The following is a 20,726-nucleotide window of genomic DNA, read 5'->3' as shown; positions in this document are numbered from 1 at the left end:
GTGTGTTGGCACAGTTTCCATTTGTTTTGGATAAATAACTAGTTGTGAAATTACTGAGTCATCGGGTAGATGCATGTTTAACTTTTTAAGAAAGTGAAAATAGTTTTCCAGTTTTCAACGATGCTCATCCTACTTCCTATTCATAAACCATCTGGTTTAGTATTCAGTTTTTTATTAGTTTTCTTCTTAGAAATGCATACATTATTATTGCTTCACATGTTTATTTAAATTTACCCACACATTAGCCAATAGTTTTGTCAGTATTCTGACATCAACCACAGCTCCTCCCTGTGGGATTATTTTGTCTCTTGCTCAATTCTTGACTTGGTATGTTATCTCGTGAGTGTCAGCTGTTTCTAAGATCTCTCAGTTGTTTTTCTTTATTGGATCAGTATTTTACCCTTATTCCCAAAATAGAGCTTCTCTCAAGACTAGTTTTTGAATGATCATCTGTCTCAGGTTTGGAAGATACCCCACTGTCTTCAAGTTTCCATTGGCACTATTAAGGAGCAACCATCAACCTTAATGATGGTGCTTTTGGAAGTAATTTTTGTTTAGTCTCAAGCTACTTTTTGTTCTTGCTGTACAATTTCAATACAGAGGTCCAGATTGGATTTCTCTTCCCTTTTCAATAATCTGTTGAGATTTATGGAGCTTCCTAGATTTTTTACTGTTTCACTTAAGTGTTGTTTCTCCTCATTATTTTTCTTGTTTTATCCCCGGGATCTGAAAAGCCATATGGTGTAACTTCACACTCTCTCATCTCTCTTAAGCACTGTTATTTCTCCATGTTTCTGCTTTCTGGGTAACTTTTAAAATGTGTTTTCTGTCTTACATTTCTCTAGTACATTTTGTAATTTAATCCATCCATTGAGTTTTAAGATTCAATTAGATGAATAATATATTATGCACATCCATGTATCTGTAATATTTCTATAAGTCTTTCTTTGTTTCATTTAATTCTATGGTTCTTTGTGGGGCTTCCCAAGTGGTGCAGTGGTAAAGAATCTGCCTGCCAATGCAGGAGACACAAGAGATGCGGGTTCAATCCCTGGGTCGGGAAGATCCCCTGGAGAAGGAAATGGCAACCTGCTCCAATATTCTTACCATGAAAATATCATGGGCAGAGGAGCCTGGTGGGGTATAGTCCATGGGTCGCAAGGAGTCGGACACAACTCAGCGACTAAGCACACACACACAATATTCTTTGTAGCTTTTTTTTCTCCTTGCTTTTATTTTCTATTATGCTCTTCATTTCCTGAAATGCATTCAATATATCTTGTATTCTTTGCACTGGGTAATTCTGGTTGAAATGTATGTGTAATTCAACATATTTTCTGAAAAGTTTATGGATCTCATCCCAGGGGCATTATTTCAGTATATACTATCCAACCTTATATTATGAGCAGCATATTCTCATCAGAATTACATCTATGGGACATTTTCAGGTTTTGTTGGTGCTATGAGTTGATTGGAGAGCCTATTTTATATGGACCTTTTTAAATTCAATTACCTGCTTGATATTTTTCAGACCACACCTTTACTATGATTTCAGACGCAAATCAGAGGTTAACTGGCTCATAAAAAAATTATCAGGAAATGTTATTTCCTCCCCACCCACCCAGTATCAATCTCCAATCAAGTTTGCTTGCTATTCCCTCTGGGTAGGGAATTTATTTAGCATGAAGTGTTACACTGAGACTGGCCCCTTAAAACCCCAACTTAAAAAAAAAAAAAAAAATCTTTCCTGAGATGCTCCATCTTTAGCAGAGAGTAAGTTTTACCTACTACTCCCTGAAGCTGAAGGTCTCCACAGTGTGGCAGAACACTCTCATTAGAAGATGGTTGTTATATACACTACCAACAATAATAATTTCTCTTTTACTTCCCGAGCTCCGTAAAAAAAGAATCGTTTCTTTCAATGTCAGATCACAAATATATTTAAAAAGTTGTTTTAAATATTACATTGAACATTTTCATTCTTTCATTTGAAAGGTAATGTCATTTACCATATTGCTAGAGATAAAGACACAAGTCTTTATTTCAGATTTCTTTACCAGCTAAACTTCCAGCTCAATATTCAGTTCTTGCATCATGCTTCCTCCAGGAAATCTTTCCTCTCAGTCCAGATTAAGAACAGTTCTTGTGCTCCAAAATTACCTTAACTATTGCCATTTTATGTTTAAATTATCATTGTAAGTAACCTTTGCCACCACTAGACTGCTGACCCTATTGGAAAGGAACCATGACATGTATCTCTTCCTTCAAGTTTACGGTTGTTGTTTAATCTCTAAGTTGTGTCTGACTTTTTGTGACCCTAGGAACTACAATATACCAGGCTTCCTTGTCCTTCACTGTCTTCTGGAGTTTGCTCAAACTCACATCTGTTGAGTTGGGTGATGCCATCCAATCATCTTATTCACTGTCGCCCCCTTCTCCTCCTGCCCTCAATCTTTCCCAGCACTAGGGTTTTGTCAAAAGAGTCATTAATTTACATCAGGTAGCCAAAGTATTGGAGCTAGCTTCATTATCTGTCGTTTCAGTGAATAGTCAGGGTTGATTTCCTGTAGGATTGACTGGTTTGATCTCCTTGCTGTTCAAGGGAATCTCAAGAGCCTTTTCCAGCACTACAATTTGAAACCCTCAGTTATTTGGTGCTCAACCTTCTTCATGGTCCAACTCTCACATCTGTACATGACTAGTGGAAAAACTATATTATTTATTTATTTATTTATTTTTACTAGTTAGACATTTCTTGGCAAAGTAATGTCTCTGCTTTTTAATACACTGTCTATGTTTGTCATAATTTTTCTTCCAAGGAGCAAGTGTCTTAACTTTGTGACTGCAGTCACCATCTGAAGTGATTTTGGAGCCCAAGAAAATAGAATCTGTCACTCTTTCCATTTTTTTCCCCTATCTATTTACCATGAAGTAATGAGACTAGGTGCCATGATCTTAGTTTGTTTGTTTGTTTGTTTGTTTTTGAATGTTGAGTTTTAAGACAAGCTTTTTCATTCTCCTCTTCCCCCTGACCAAGAGACTCTTTAGTCCATTTTCAATGTCTGCCATTAGAGTGGCATCATCTGCATACCTGAGGTTGGTGATATTTCTCACAGCAGTCTAGATTCCAGTTTGTGAGCCATCCAGCCCAGCATTTCACTTGAATTACTCTGCATATTAGTTAAATAAGAAGGGTGACAATATACAATCTTGACCTACTCCTTTCTCAATTTTGAACCAACAGAACTGTGGAAAACTGGTCTTGATGCCTCAGATAACCATGGTGGTGTGGTCACTCACCTAGAGCCAGACATCCTGGAGTGTAAAGTCAAGTGGGCCTTAGGAAGCATTACTACAAACAAAGCTAATAGAGGTGACAGAATTCCAGCTGAGTTATTTCAAATCCTGAAGGATGATGCTGTTAAAAGTACAGCACTAAATATGCCAGCAAATTTGGAAAACTCAACAATGGCCATGAGACTGGAAAATGTCAATTTTCATTCCAATCCCAAAGTAACACAATGCCAAAGAATGTTCAACTATTGTACAATTGCACTCATTTCACATGCTCAAAATCCTTCAAGCTAGGTTTCAGCAGTACATGAACCAAGAACTTTCAGATGGACAAGCTGCATTTTAAAAAGGCAGAGGAAACAAAGGTCAAATTGCCAATATTTGTTAGATCATAGGAAAACCAAAGGACTTCCAAAAAACATCTACTTCTGCTTCATTGACTACACTAAAGTCTTTGACTGTGTGGATCACAACAAACTGTGGAAAAATCAGATTATTGTAGGTCTCATTAATGTTATATTAACTATGTGACCAACCCCCTTACTCACAGATAAACAAATTTCTGATTCTTTTCTGGTTCCCTGGTTTTCCATTAAAGCAACTTACTTCTTGAATTAGCTGTTTCAATCCCAAGTTCTTGTGCTTTAACTTTTTCCCATCTCTTCACTTTATGTAGTTACTATCTATGTATATGTGTGCAGTATGAACACTTAAAATCTACTCCCATAGCAAATTTTAATTATATAGTATAATATAGTATTAGTAACCTTGTACATTAGAACCCAGAGTTTATTCATCATGTAAGTGAAAGTCTGTACCCTTTGACCAACATCTTCCTCCAGGCTCATCCATGTTGTCTCAGCAGAATTTCCTTCTTTTTATGGCTGAATAATATTTCACATACCATATTTTCTTTTTTTTATTTTTTTTTTATTTTTTATTTTTTTTTCATATTTTCTTTACTTATTTATCCACAGATGGAGACTTAGGCTTTTTCCATATCTTGGTTATAGTGTATAATGCTGCAATGAACATAGGAGTGCAAGTATCTCTTCAAGATACTATTATCATTTCCTTTGGATACAAACCCAGAAGTGGGATTGCTGAATCATGTGATGGTTCTACTTTCAATATTTTAAGGAAACTTCATACTGTTTTCCATAGTGGCTGCACCAATTTATATCCCCATCAACACAAAATGGGAGAAAACATTTGTAAATCATATGCCTGATAAGGGGTTAATATCCAAAAATATAAGAAAGTCATACAATGCACACACATGCACAGGCAAATAACTCAACCTACAAAAAACAGCAAAGAAGCTTAATGGATATTTTTATAAATATGCTTGAGTAACCAAAAAGTATATAAAAATGTGCTAAACATCATTAATAATTAGGGAAATGCAAACTTTTAGGATAGCAGTCATTAAAAAGGTAAGAAATAGTAAGTGCTTATGTGGGTGTGGAGAAAAGGGAATCCTTATAGGCTGTTGATAAGTACTTTTAGGTTTTAACCTGAAATATTTGCATATAGCTATTTGAATTAAAACTATAAAAGCCTACTTTAAAAATATAAGAAACAACTTCTCACATATGAATAGGAATTTATACTTATCTATACTTATACTATACTTATCTAGACCCATGGTCTTAATTCAATCCTACTTTTTTACCCAAGGCTTTTATTGTTACACATTATTTCCTATTATTTTTACTCTCTTGAAGTCCCAAACTTTATTTGGACTGATGCCATCACTTGTGACACTGATCCCTTAGTGTCTAAGGATTCACACTTCCTGGAAATTTTTGTCAGTTTTTATCATAGGATTGCAGGAAGGATTTGAATGAATAAAATAAGAAAAGTACATATTACAACCCCTCATATATAACAAATGGTCAACTAAAAATGACTAGTGTTATTTTTGTTGTTGTTAGGAATATATCAAACAAAAGAACTATTGTTATATTTTTAGAGACATTTCATGACTGGGACACTAGTGGAGATCTTTAACCCCCTTATGAAAATGCCCATCTTGTTCAAATGAATTAATCTTAAAATCTTCCAGTCAAGAACAAGGTTAAACAAAAACGGAATAAAGGAGGAAATTTCCTTTCATGCCCCTAATAGCTTCCCTCTCTCTCAGCAAACATTTAAACATATTGTCTCTTTGCATATATCTTGTGCTTTCACACTTTTTGGGGCCCATGCCTTCTAAATTAAAAAAAAAATAAGGCATTCACTTAAACTATGGAGCTATCAAATTTTAACACTAACCCATGTCCTAGACTATTTTTTATAACAAAAGGACCAAAGGCATGATATTCCTTAATCCAGTGAAATAAATCTGTTTTGTCATATTGTGAGCCTGGGCCTTGGGACTAAAGCATATCTAATTAGAACCACAACTCTTCTCATTACTGACAGTAACCTCGGACAGGTTTCTTAATCCCTCTGAGCTCCCAAGTGCTCATAAGTGAACTGGGAAAATAACGCTTAACTCATAAGGTTGGCAAGAAGATTTAAACGGATAAAATAAGCAAAACACATCTTAGAATCCCTGGCATATAGCAAACGTTCTTCACAAAATAGGGACTGCTGTTATCATTATTATCACTATATTAAACGGCCACTGTTACAAATATTATTGTATTTTAAGGAAATCTTAGGACTAATGCTCTCCTGAAACTACAGTTTTACACTATCTCTGCATTATCTTAGCCTGGTCTTCTCCTTTCTAGGATTATCATAGCATACATTTGCATCAGAATGGGTAGGGGTTATATGAGGCATCCTTGTCACAGCTGTTACTCTACTTTCAAGGACTTATCAAAGACAGCGAATGAACTAAGCAAAAAATTCATATCAGTGCTGTATACAGGCCATCGTAATTCACTTATGTTCATTCTGTCTGCCTTTTCTTCACTTAGCAATATTAAGCATGAGCTAGTTACCATCTTCTGCAGCATCTTTCTCAGCTTTACCTTGAATCTTTACAACTGGCTTCTAAACACTTTTTTTACTTTTTGATTTTTTTCTTCACAAAGCGTCATTTAATACTTGCCTCCTCTTGGTCACTCATCTTGTTTCTGATTTATATTTAAGTAGCTGCCTCATGAAAGGCTCTTACCATCTGTACCTCTTTCATTTCCATTTGTGTCTACCTCAATTGCCTTTCTTTCAGTTATAGGAAGTAAGTTCTGCTGGCCTTCAACTTAATTATTTTCCCATCCTTTGTTTCTTTTGTAGGCATTTTCCCAATCTCTCTGTTATAATCAACTTCTTTTTCTTGTACACCTCCTTGAAACATTCCATTTTTAATCAGCTTTACCCTAACTTCCACACATATTGGTCATATCAACTTCTCCACACAAGTTCTTTGGCACTGACTTTATTATTCAGTTCCAGTCATGCAGTGTTTTCCTGTCAAATCCAATATTACCTTTCAAACCTGATATTATAGTGTTTAACTCTAGGTCAAGTTTTCTCTAAAACACTATTCCATGATGCAGTGGGAAAATTATTATAACACACATACAAAAAAAAAAAAAAAGATGCTGATATTTATCAACCTTATCACCAGATAAGGTCTGATTTACTGTAATTAAGGTCAGACTATACTGAAAATGAATGTTTAAAATATAGGGGATGTATTTGACTATTAATACCAAACATCCAGAGCACTGCTGCAGTCAGCAATGTGAATTTAGGTGTTTCAAGCTACTGTGAACAGAAAAGATTTATGGGCAATAAAAGAAAATGTACTCATAATTCACAACTGGCCTGTGAGGGCAAGGTTCTGCTTTGGAGCAATAGGACAGTTCATTAGTTTCACTAAACAGCCCTGGAATTGAAACAGAATGGTCAGCCATCACTAATGTGATTAAGACTCTTAATTTCATGCTTTAAATAGATAGATAGATAGATAGATAGATAGATAGATAGATAGATAGATAGATAGATGATAGGTAGATAGATAGATAGATTAGTTGACCTAAATGTGATTTCAAAACTTTCTTTGTGTATGCATCAGGTGTCAATAACCAGTTGCTGATAACCTTGAAACGTTATCAAGTACAGAAGGCTAGAACTCCAAGGAAGGATTTGTGTGCTTATTTTTCTTCCACACTGAAAATAGAAGTTTCAATAGCACATTTAAAACAATTGTCTAAAATGATGAAATAAGTCTATTTTGGAAAAGGTAACCCATATTAATATTTACATAGTGACTCACCATCTTCTCTCTCTTTTTTGAATGTTTGATGAGGCAAATAAATTTAATAAATGTGTCCAAGTGAAACATTTTACCATGCATTTTGCAATATTAAGATATGTTTGTGAAAGTGAAAGTGTTAGTCACTCAGTTGTGTCCAACTCTTTAGGACCGCATGGACTGCAGCAGTCCAGGCTCCTCTGTCCATGGAGCCCTCCAGGCAAGAACACTGGAGTGAGTTGCCATTCCCTTCTCCAGGAGATCTTCCCTACCCAGGGATCAAACATTAGACTCTTGCATTGTAGGCAGAGTTTTTACCATCAAGCCACCAGGGAAGCCCAAGATATGTTTAACATATGAAAAACTTTGAATCTCACTGAACATTTTAGTTTTCTTTTTTATAAACTGCATAATAATTTCTTACATTCTATTAATATTTCTACTAATTTTCAATGATCAGAACTATAAGTCATGATTACAACATATGTATCCTTCAGTTCAGTTCAGTCGCTCAGTTGTGTCCAACTCTTTGCAACCCCATGAATCGCAGCACACCAGGCCTCCCTGTCCATCACGAACTTCCGGAGTTTACTCAAACCCATGTCCATCGAGTCGGTGATGCCATCCAACCATCTCATCCTCTGTCGTCCCCTTCTCCTCCTGCCCCCAATCTGTCCCAGCATCAGGGTCTTTTCCATTGAGTCAACTCTTTGCATGAGGTGGCCAAAGTACTGGAGTTTCAGCTTCAGCATCAGTCCTTCCAATGAATCCTTGCTATTTACTAACTGAACACTTCTTAGGACACAGGTAAGATTTCCATAGGCTACCAGAGAATTTAACCAACAATTACCTGGTGACAACCTGTGCTTTGCCTCTTTCCCTTCAAATTTGTATTGGAGATGAGATATGAAAAAAATCAGGCTTCTAGAATTTGAATACAATGTACAAACCAGCCTGTGTAATATGTTATAGTAAATTATCACAAAGAATTTATTCTATAATCCTAAAAGAAAAACTACCTATTATTTCAATTTTTAAATATATCTATTTTGCATAGCATGCCTATAAATGAGAAAATTCATCAATTCATTTTAATGTGTAGGAAAAAATATGTGATCTTATACAAGTGGCTCAGAGTTGTCTGAGGGAAAACCAGAGTGAGTGGACAATATAAACTCACACAACAGTCAGTGGCAGCGGTGGAACTAGAAGACAAGACCCCATAATCTAGTCTTGTTGGTTTTAACTACAGTCACAGATCCTTTTTCCTTTTATGTAACCTTTTTAGTAGAACTTTGACCATGACTTTAATAACAGCTTTTTTGATTCTTTGAAAGTAATGATAATATGCCATAATTTGCAGTTTTGTTTTTGTTTTGGGGCAGATTTAAAGTTGTTCATGTGGTGGGATTCTGTGCATAAGGGAATCACCATGTAGTGTAAGGGGACACCTCATCACACATGATTTTAGAAAAATTCCAGTACCTACTTCTTTGTAGAGTTCTGGACTTTCCTACTAATCATTTTTCATTCAACTACTTTCAGAAGAAGCCTTGCATATATTATTTTAATAATTGGATTCCAAAAGAAGCATAAAATGATAATATTAATTAAGGTAATAAGAACAATACAAAGGAAGGGATATTTTCTAAAAAAAGAAAAAAACTAAATAAATAAATATAAATTTGGGCTCAATTAAAATTTGCTATGGATCATTATATGTTGCTAATGAAAAATTAGAACAATACAGCCACTCTTGGAAATTTTTTAGCTCCAATAAAACAAAACATGCAACTTTCACATTAACCTAATAATTGTGCTTTTGAGTATTTATCCAAGATAAATGAAAACTTTTATATAACACAGAAATCTGTATATAAATGTCCATAGCAGTTTTATTTTTAACAGTCAGAAATTGAAAAGAGCCAGATGTCCTTTAACAGACTATTGATTAAACAAAGAGTGTTACATCCAAATCATAGAAAACTACTGAGCTATAAAAGCAAAAGGATTATTGATACATTCAACAGTTTGGCTGCATGTCTGGAGAATTGTGACTAGTAAAAAAAATATTCCAGTCTCAAAAGGTTACCTACTGTATAGCTCCATTTATATTACAGTTTAGGGATAATAGAGTTTCACTAGTGGAGAATGTAATGAATGTCATGCATTACAGATGAGAGTAAGAGGGGGAGACAGAAAGAAGTGTAGCTGTTATAAAAGAGAAATGCAAGGGATTCTTAGAGTGATGGAATTGTTGGTATTTTGACTTACAGTGGACACAAAAATATTCAGGTCAGTTCAGCCACTCAGTCGTGAGTGGTCTTTATGACCCATGGAATTCAGCATGCCAGGTCTCCCTGTCCATAACCAATTCCCGGAGATTACTCGACCTCATGTCCACGGAGTCAGTGATGCCATCCAACCATCTCATCCTCTGTCATCCCCTTCTCCTCCTGACTTCAATCTTTCCCAGCGTCAGGAACTTTTCAAATGAGCCAGTTCTTCACATCAGGCAGCCAAAGTGTCAGGAGTTTCAGCTTCAAAACCAGTCCTTCCAATGAATATTCAGAATTGATTTCCTTTACTATTGACTGGTTGGTCTCCTTGCAGCCCAAGGGATTATCAAGAGTCTTCTCCAACACCACAGTTCAAAAGCATCAATTCTTCTGTACTCAGCTTTTTTTATAGTCCAAGTCTCACATCTGTACATGACTACTGGAAAAAACCATAGCTTTGACTAGATGGACCTTTGCTGGCAAAGGAATGTCTCTGCTTTTTAATATGCTGTCTAGGTTGGTCATATCTCTTCTTCCAAGGAGCAAGCGTCTTTGAATATTATGGCTTGCAATCACCATCTGCAATGATTTTGGAGCCCCAAAAACTAAATTCTCTCACTGTTTCCCCATTTCTTTGCTATGAAGTTATGGGATCAGATGCCATGATCTTACTTATCTGAATGCTGAGTTTTAAGCCAACTTTTTCACTCTCCTCTCTCACTTTCACCAAGAGGCTCTTTAGTTCTTCTTCACTTTCTGTCATAAGGGTGGTGTCATCTGCATATCTGAAGTTATTGATATTTCTCCCCAAAATCTTAATTCCAGCTTCTGCTTCACCCAACCTGGCATTTTGCATGATGTACTGTGCATATAAGTTAAATAAGTAGGGTGACAATATACAGCCTTGATGTATTCCTTTCCTGATTTGGAACCAATCTTTTGTTCCATGTCCAGTTCTAACTGTTGCTTCTTGCATACAGATTTCTCAGGAGGCAGGTCAGGTGGTCTGGTATTCCCATCTCTTTCAGGATTTTCCACAGTTTGTTGTGAACAACACAGTCAAATGCTTTGACATGGTCAATAAAATAGAAGTAGATGTTTTTCTGGAACTCTCTTGCTTTTCTGATGATCCAGCAGATGTTGGCAATTTGATCTCTGGTTCCTCTGCCTTTTCTAAATCCAACTTGAACATCTGGAAGTTCATGGTTCATGTATTGCTGAAGCCTGGCTTGGAGAATTTTGAGCATTAATTTACTAGCATGTGAGATGAGTGCAATTGTGTGGTAGTTTGAACATTCTTTGGCATTGACTTTCTTTGGGGTTGTAATGAAAACTGACCTTTTCCAGTCCTGTGGCCACTGCTGAGTTTTTCAAGTTTGCTTGCATATTGAGTACAGCACTTTAACCACATCATCTTTTAGGTTTTGAAATAAAACTAAATAATCAACTGTAATTCCATCACCTACACTAGCATTGTTCATAGTGATGCTTCCCTAAGGCCCACTTAATTACAGCACAGGTCCTGATAGTTCAAGATGATGACAAGAAGGAGTGAGGAAAGTCATGTCTGTATTAGAGCCCTAAGGAGTTCTGGTTGATTATCATTCTAACTTGATGTTCTTAAGTCCACAGATTGGAAGCAATCAACTCAATGACTAGTAAGAATCACAGCCAGTTGGAACTTAAATGAGACCACTAAACTTGTGCAGAGAAACCATACAGATAGAGTTGACAGCAGTTGAGAAGTCTAGGGTCCCCGAGGAGGAGAAAATGGTCTGGAACTCTCCAGGAAGAAATAGGGTTTTAGAATTCTCAAGGAGGGGGAAAGGACAAACTTTTTTTCCCTACATTCCTTAGTCTTAGTCACATAAAACTTTTTTTTTTCTTTGTTTCTTTCCCTTTTTCAACTACTTTCAACTCTGTACTAAGGATTATATGACAACAAGGTATCTTGCCTGAGGACAGTTTCTCCTTCTCGAAAACCTTCTAAGATAATGTCTTAAACTGTATATTATGGGAGTGGATCTGGTAAGATCTTTCTATTATTAGTTCTATTCCTGTCATCTTAAAATGTAAGTCTGAGAGTGGGTATAGTAAGACCTTTACAACCCTGAGACATTCTTTTGATTGATTGTAATAACCAATTTTAAAAGTATATAATTCCCTCGTTAAGACGAGTGAGGGGACACTCTCCATTCCCCTTCTGATGTCTGTGTCAGATACTTTCTCTGTCCCTTTTCATACTTTAATAAATCTCTGCTACACAAAAACTCTTGAGTGACCAACTTCCCTGGTCCTGAAGTTAAATCTTCTGCTTCCAAGATCATGAATCTGACACCATTTACCATAAGCTATCATTTGTAAAATTATTTCATTTCTTTAAAAGGAAACTACTATTACATGTTAAGAAATTTCTAGTCAATAATTTGTTTCAGAGAAGCAGAGAAGAACTGTCCATGGTGGCAGTGTTATAAAATTTAAGTCAGTAATTTGATTTAAGATATGAAATTTCCCAGAACTCATGTAAACCAAGATAAAAAACCCAAATATGCCATCATTAAAAAGTCTGCAAATAACAAATTGCTGAGAGAGGGTGGAGAAAAGGGAACCCTCCTGCACTGTGGGAATATAAATTGGTGCAGCCACTATGGAAAACAGTAGTTATACTTCCACTTATTTGTGGAAGTTAAAATATGTTATAAATTAACTTATTTACAAGTCAGAAACAGATTCACTGACATAGAAAACAAACTCACAGTTACCAAAGGGAAAAGGGGGTAGTGAGAACAAATTAGGGCTCTGGAATTAGCAGATTCTGTAATAAGCCAGAGCGGAAAAGAAAATGGATATAGACAGATAAAGCTATAGATATATACATATAAAGTATATAAAAGTGACCAAATCACTTTGATGTGCACCAGAAACTAGTGCAGCATTGAAAATCCATTATATTTTACAAACAAACAAGCAAAAAACCTCAAGTTGCCTCCTCCTTCCTTTAGGTGAATCCTTGGAAAAATTTTCTAGACATGAAAAGTGCAATTTGCCTACCTGTGTCTTTCCAATCTAACTTAATAGAACATAGGGTAGGCAAGAGACACATTATTTAGCATAATAAAGCCCAAAAGTCATCATAGGAGGGGTCATAAATCTTTGTACAAAACAAATAGAATTACTGGTAAACAATAAACTCCCTCAGTGAAAGCTATCTGAGTTACTAAAATATCTTGACTCTAAAACTACACTTTCATAATATAGTGTTTGACATTACTTACAATTAATAAAATAAAAACACAGTAAGTACATAAAAATATTTCAACAGAAAGAGTATGTGTAGCAATATGTTTATATGTTGACAGAGATCAATAGTTTATACATCAAGTGTGTACAAATGATCAGAAAGTTTTCCCTACATAATTAGACAATAAAAATTTGTAGGATGAAGCAATTTTCGTGCTCACTAGCAATCAATAACCAATATATAAGCAAAAACATAAGAGATAAAGATGATCTTATTAATTACAGTGGTGGAACAACTAGGATATTATAAATTTGCTGTATGAAATCTTCCTTCAGGGCTACTTCAAACTGGTTAAACTTTTTGGAAAAGCAATTTGGTAATATGTCCAAACTGTTATGCATGACATTCACCCCAAAGTTTGTCTGTTAGCATCTCAACACAGAGAACTACACTGGAGCACATTGCCTGGAAACATTTGATTATAGTCTATAGTTAGTAATAGTGACTTTATTTTTGGGGGCTCCAAAATCACTGCAGATGGTGATTGCAGCCATGAAATTAAAAGACGTTTACTCTTTGGAAGGAAAGTTATGACCAACCTAGATAGCATATTAAAAAAGAGAGACATTACTTTGCCAACAAAGGTCCATCTAGTCAAGACTATGGTTTTTCCAGTGGTCATGTATGGATGTGAGAGTTGGACTGTGAAGAAAGCTGAACACCAAAAAATTGATGCTTTTGAACTATGATGTTGGAGAAGACTCTTGAGAGTCCCTTGGACTGCAAGGAGATCCAACCAGTCCATCGTAAAGGAGGTCAGTCTTGGGTGTTCACTGGAAGGACTGATGCTGAAGCTGAAACTATAGTACTATAGTACTTTGGCCACCTCATGTGAAAAGTTGACTCATTGGAAAAGACCCTGATGCTGGGAGGGATTAGGGGAAGGAGGAGAAGGGGACGACAGAGGATGAGATGGTTGGATGGCATCACTGACTCAATGGACATGAGTTTGAGTAAACTCTGGGAGTTGGTGATGGACAGGGAGGCCTGGTGTGTTGTGATTCATGGGGTTGCAAAGAGTCGGACATGACTGAGTGGCTGAACTGAACTGAACTGACTAAATGTTCATTTTCTGATTCTGATAGTAATATTATGACTATATAAGATATAAACACTTAAAAGAACTTGGATGAAGGATGCCTGGGAATTCTGTGTACTATTTTTTTTTCTTCTAATTTTTGAGTTTAATTATTTCAAAATAAAAGCTTAAATAAAGAAAGAAAAACTAGACACAAGAAAGTAAAATAAGTAAATAAAACAAGTGACAAATAAATATGGAAGATGAAGATTCTGTTCTTTAAATACTAAGCTTTGTTGTTAAAGCAATAAAATATATGAAGAGATGAAAATATCCTTATTTGCAGACATGTTTCTTCATATAAAACCAAAAATAAGCAACTATATTTTAGTTGAAATGACAGTTAGCAGTAATGTGTAGATGTGAAATGAATAACCCCAAATAAAGAGTTTTCCTTGAAATAAAAATGACAAATTGGAGACTTATGGGTGGTGGATGATCTGATTTCTAACAGAAACCAAAATAAAACAAAATAAAATACCTAAATATAGTATTAACAAAAAAATGAATGTGTATGAAAAGTATAAAACAATGTACATGACTTAAATAAAATCATCAAATATTTGATCATATATCTATGATGAAAAAATATAAGGCAAATGAGCAAGATTTTTTTGATATGAAAACAAGTAAAGAACTCAACAGAAATTTGAATAACTATTAATTCATTAAAAATGCTTAATGGATATATACTAAAATCTATGATATAATCAACAAAAGAAGCATGAACCTTCCCTCACTGAATCTTACGCTTGTTTAGTACAAGACACAAATACAATTGTAATGCTATAAAATCAAAATTTTGGGGGCAAAATTAATAAAGGGCCAATGTTAATCTGTGTCCTTTAATTTGGAAGTGCCACAAATCCAGCTCCAAATTGCTTAAGACAAGAAGAAAATGATTAGCTCCTGTTGAAAATAAATAAGCCTTTACCGACACTAAGCAATGTTATCAGGACTTACTCTCCACCATTAAACTTTGTTCCTCTCTTTGCGGGCTTTATGGACTTCCCAGGTGGCTCAGCAGTAAAGTATCTGCCTGCAATGAAGGAGACACAGGATATGTGGGTTCAATCCCTGGGTTGGGAAGATCCCCTGGAGGAGGAAATGGCAACCCGTTCTGGTATTCTTGCATGGAAAATACCATGGACAGAGGAGCCTGATGGGCTGCAGTCTTTGGAATTTCAAAGAATTGGACATGATTGAGCACTCATAGTTGATTTTTTGTGGGCTTTCTTATCATATTGAGTGTCTGTGGTGGTAGGATAAAGAGCTCTAGAAAATCCAGTTTACATCCTACTGACATCAAATTCATGGCAAGAGCATTTTTATTTTCAATGGTTCAAAATAAAGGTAAGAAAGTGCGTCTATGGGACAACTGGCATTGCCTCAGTTGCATGTCCATCCATTTTGTTCTTTGAAAACAATGATTTTCTGATTGACCAGATCTAGGACATGAATATCTTGTAGCTGTGGAGTCAGTTCTACTGAAACCACATGGATTGAAGTAAATACTAGAAAAGTGAAGAGCCAATACTAGACTGAATAGAAATTGATGCTTCACAAGTACAAACAGATTAAAAAATAACCACTATAGGAAGTAATTTATTTTGGGGTTGTAGGAAAGGATTTTGTCAATAAATCATGTATTCAATTGATTTAACAGATGAGTAAGTCTTAACTAGATTTAATTAGTAAATCTTAACTAACTTAAGGGAAGATTTAGAGGGATGAATTATTTAGGTTATATACTTTATCTTTGTTGAGTTTGTGGTATTTCTGTTTTTTGTGGAATTACTACATTTATTCTAAGTCGATGAGTCATGAGTGTAAAGTTTTCAGATATCCCAATGTCTATCTGGTGGATAATAACATATCATTTCTTTTAATTTTTCCAATTTTACCAGAGGTTTTATTTTTTATTATAATTTATTATAAAGTATTGAATATAGTTCCTGTGCTACACAGTAGGACATCACTGTTTATCTGTGTTATATATAGAAGTTTATATCTACTAATCACAAATCTAACTTTTCCCCCATCACATATGCCCCCTCACCCCCAAATCATCCATTTATCTTTGGTAACTCTAAGTTTGTTTTTTATGTCTGTGAGTCTATTTCTGCCTTATGAATAAGATCACTAGTATCATATTTTAGATTTCACATGCAAATGATAGCATATGATACTTGTCCTTTCTGTTTCACTTATTTCACCTAGATGATAATCCACAAGTCCATCCACGTTGCTGCAAATGGCATTATTTCATTCTCTTTTAAAGGTTGACTATCATTACAATGTGTATATATACCACAAATTCTTTATCATTTCATCTGTTGGTGGACATTTAGGTTGCTTTCAGGTCTTGGCTATTATAAATAATGCTTCAGCGAACATTGGGGTGCATATACGTTGTTTCTCGGTGTGTGCACAACAGAGGCATGGCTGTATAATAAAAAGCATATTTAAAAAGCAGAGATAACACTTTGCTTAAAAAGGTCTGTATAGTCAAAGCTATGTTTTTTCCAGTAGTCATGTATGGATGTGAGGGTTGGATGGTAATGAAGGTTGAGCACCAAAGAAGTGCTGATTTCAAACTGCGGTGCTGGAGAAGACTTTTGAGTCCCTTGGACTGCAAGGAGATCAAACCAGTCAATCCTAAAGGAAATTAACCCTGAATACATATGGAAGGACTGATGCTGAAGCTCCAATACTTTGGCCACTTGATGCAAAGAGCCAACTCATTGGAAAATAACCTGAGGCTGGGAAATATTGAAGGCAAAAGGAGAAGGGGACAACAAATAACATCATTGATGCTATGTACATCACTGATTCAGTGGACAATAATTTGAACAAACTCTGGGAGATAGTGAAAGACAGGGAAACCTGGTGTGCTGTAGTCCATGTGGTCACAAGTAATTTGATGATTTAGCAACTAAACAGTAATAATTGCAACTCTATTTTTACTTCTTATGGAGCCTCCCTACTGTTTTCCATGGTGGATGCAACAATTTATATTCCCACCCACAGTATGGAAGGGTTCCTTTTTCTCCATACCCTCTCTAACATTTAATATTTGTAGATTTTTAAACAATACACATTCAGAGAGTCTGAAGAAATTCCTCATTCTAGATTTGATTTTTTTCACTAATAATTAGTGATATTGAGCATCTTTGCATTTGCTTTTTGGCCATATGTGGTCTTCTTTGGAAAAAAAAAAAAACACATCTATTTAGGTCTTCTGTCCATTTTTTAGTGAATCTTTGTTTTTGTTTTTTTAATTGAGTTGTATGACCTGTATATTTTGGAAATTAAATCCTTACCAGTCACAATATTTGAAAATATTTTCTCCCTCTCTATTGTCTCTCTTTTGGTTTTGTTTATGGTTTGCTTTGTTGTGCAAAACTTTTGATTTTGATTAGTTTCAGTTAGGTTCAGTTCAGTCACTCAGTCGTGTCCGACTCTTTGCGACCCCATGAATCGCAGCATGACAGGCCTCCCTGTCCATCACCAACTCCCAGAGTTTACTCAAACTCATGCCCATCGAGTCAGTGATGCCATCCAGCCATCTCATCCTCTGTCGTCCCCTTCTCCTCCTGCCCCCAATCCCTCCCAGCGTCAGGGTCTTTTCCAATGAGTCAACTCTTCGCATGAGGTGGCCAAAGTACTATAGTTTCAGCTTCAGCATCAGTCCTTCCAGTGAACACCCAAGACTGACCTCCTTTACGATGGACTGGTTGGATCTCCTTGCAGTCCAAGGGACTCTCAAGAGTCTTCTCCAACATCACAGCTCAAAAGCATCAATTTTTCATCACTCAGCTTTCTTCACAGTCCAACTCTCACATCAATACATGACCACTGGAATTTGTTTATTTTTGCTTTTATTTCCATTGCCTTGGTAGACTGACTTAAGAAAATCTTGCTACAAATTATTTCAGAGATTATTTTGCTTATGTTCTCTCCTAGCTAGCTCTCTTAGAAGTTTTATAGAGTTATGCATTATAAGTCTTTAAGCCATTTTGAGTTTATTTTTGTGTATGGTGTGAGGGAGTTCTGATGTCATTGATTAGACTATCCTTTCCCAACATTAATTCTTTAGGAGATAACTATTTTTCCTCCACTGTATATTCTTGCCTCCTTTGTTGCAGATTAATCAATTGTAGATGTGTTGGCTTCTATGTGGGCTTTCTCTTCTGTTCCATTTTTCCCTGTGACTGTTTTTTTATGTCAGTACCATGCTGTTTGATGGTTGTAGCTTTGTAGTATTATCTGAAGTCTGGAGGGTTATGCCTATTGTTTTGATCTTTTTCCTCGGGATTGCTTTGGCAATTGCTTTTGGCAATTTGTTCCCATACAAATTTTGCAATTATATACTTTATATCTGTGAAAAATATCATGGTCAATTTGATATAGATTGCATTAAATCATAGATTGATTGGGTAGCATGCTATTTTTTTCAATCTAATAACAGAAGTCATCTTTCCATTTCTTTAAATCATCTTCAACTTCCTTTATCAATGTTTTATAGTTCTCAGAATATGTCTTTCATTTCCTTAGTAGGTTTATTTTTGAGTATTTTTCAATTGCTTTTAATTTTTAATTGAAGTATAGTTGACTTGCAATATTGTGGTAATTTCTGCTGTACAGAAAATTAATTCAGTTATACCTATATGTATACACTTTAAAAATATCTTTTTCATTATGGCTTATAACAAGAGACTGAATATAGGTCTCTGTGCTATACAGCAGGACCTTGTTGTTCACTCATTCAATATGTAAAGTAGCTTACATCAGCTAACTTCGGCCTTCCACTCCATCCCACACTTGGCAACCACATGTCCCTTTTCTGTCCTTGAGTCTGTTTCTGTTTCTTGAGTCATATTTTAGATTCTACATATAAGCAGTATCATATGTTTATCTTTCTCTTTAGGACTTACTCCATTTAGTGTGTAATTGTGTCCATGTTGCTGGAAATGGGATTATTTTATTCTTTTTTATGGTTAAGAAAGTTTCCATTGTATAGATGCACCACATCTTCTTTCTTTATCCATCTGTTGTTGAACATTTAGGTTGTTTCCGTGTTTTGGCTATTGTGAATAATGCTGCTGTGAACATGGAGATACATGTATTTTTAGAATTAGAGGTTTGTCTGGATATATGTTGAGGGGTGAGATTACTGGATCATATTTTTAGTTTGCTCTATTTTTAGTTTTCTGAGGAAACTCATACTATTTTCTATAGTGACTGTACCAACAGTGTAGGGAGTTTTCCTTTTCTCCACATCCTTACCAGAATTTGTTATTTGTAAAGTGTTTAATGATGGCCATTCTGACTGGTATGAGCTGGTACTTCATTGTAGTTTTTATTAGAATTTCTCTAATAATTCATAACATGAAGCATATTTTTGTGTGTTTATTGGCCATATTATTTTTTCTTTGGAGAAATGACTAATTTTATCTTCCTTCTTTCAATGTTTGTTGTTGTTGAGTTGTATGTTTTTTATATTTTGGAATTTAAACCTTTGTTTTTGGTTGCAACATTTGTAAATATTTTCTCACAATTTGTAAGTTGTTTTTTTTTGTTTTGTTTTGTTTTGTTTTGTTTTATGTCTGGTTTCCTTTGCTATGCAAAAGCTTTTAAGTTTGATTAGGTCTCATTTTTATTTTGTTTTTTATTTCTATTGCCTTGGGAGAGTGATCTAAGAAAATATTGGTAAGATTTATGCCAGATAAATTTTATAGGATTTTTATAGTTTTGTGATTTATATTTGTCTTTAAGTCATTTTCTATTTATTTTTGTGTATGACAAGAGTATGTGTTCTAATCTCTTTGATGTTCTAACTTCTTTACATGCAGTTGTCCAATTTTCCCAACACCACTTGCTGAATATAATTTTGTTTTTCCCATTGTATATTATTGGCTCCTTTTTCAAAGATTAACTGACTGTGTGGGTTTATTTGTGGGCTCTTTTCTGTTCCACTGATTAATATGTCTCTTTTTATGTCATTACCACAATGTTTTACAACTGTAGCTTTTTAGTAGTGTCTGAAGTCTAGGAAGGTTGTGCTTTCTCCTTTGCTCTTTTTATTCAAAATTGCTTTTGAAATTCTGTATTTTTTATGATTACATGTAAATGATAAGATGATTTATTCTAGTTCTGTGAAAAATATCATGGGTAATTTGGTAAAGATCACATTAAATCTGTAGATTCCTTTGGGTAGTATGCCCATTTTAATAATATTAATTCTTCCTATTCAAGATCATGGGGTTTCTTTCCACTTCTCTGAATCATCATCACTTTCCTTTATTAATGATTTATAGTTCACACTGTATAAGTTTTTGACCTCTTTGGTCACATATATTCCTAAGTATTTTATTTTGAAGAGTGCAATTTTAAGGGAGAAGGCAAAGGCAGCCCACTCCAGTGTTCTTGCCTGGAGAATCCCAGGGACGGGGGAGCCTGGTGGGCTGCCGTCTTTGGGGTCGCACAGAGTCGGGCATGACAAATGATTTAGCAGCAGCAGCAATTTTAATAGGTATTTTTTTTCTTTTTACATTCTCT

The sequence above is a fragment of the Cervus canadensis genome, chromosome 11, assembly GCF_019320065.1.
Source record: "Cervus canadensis isolate Bull #8, Minnesota chromosome 11, ASM1932006v1, whole genome shotgun sequence".
Classification (NCBI taxonomy): domain Eukaryota; kingdom Metazoa; phylum Chordata; class Mammalia; order Artiodactyla; family Cervidae; genus Cervus; species Cervus canadensis.
This window is presented reverse-complemented; position numbering follows the sequence as displayed.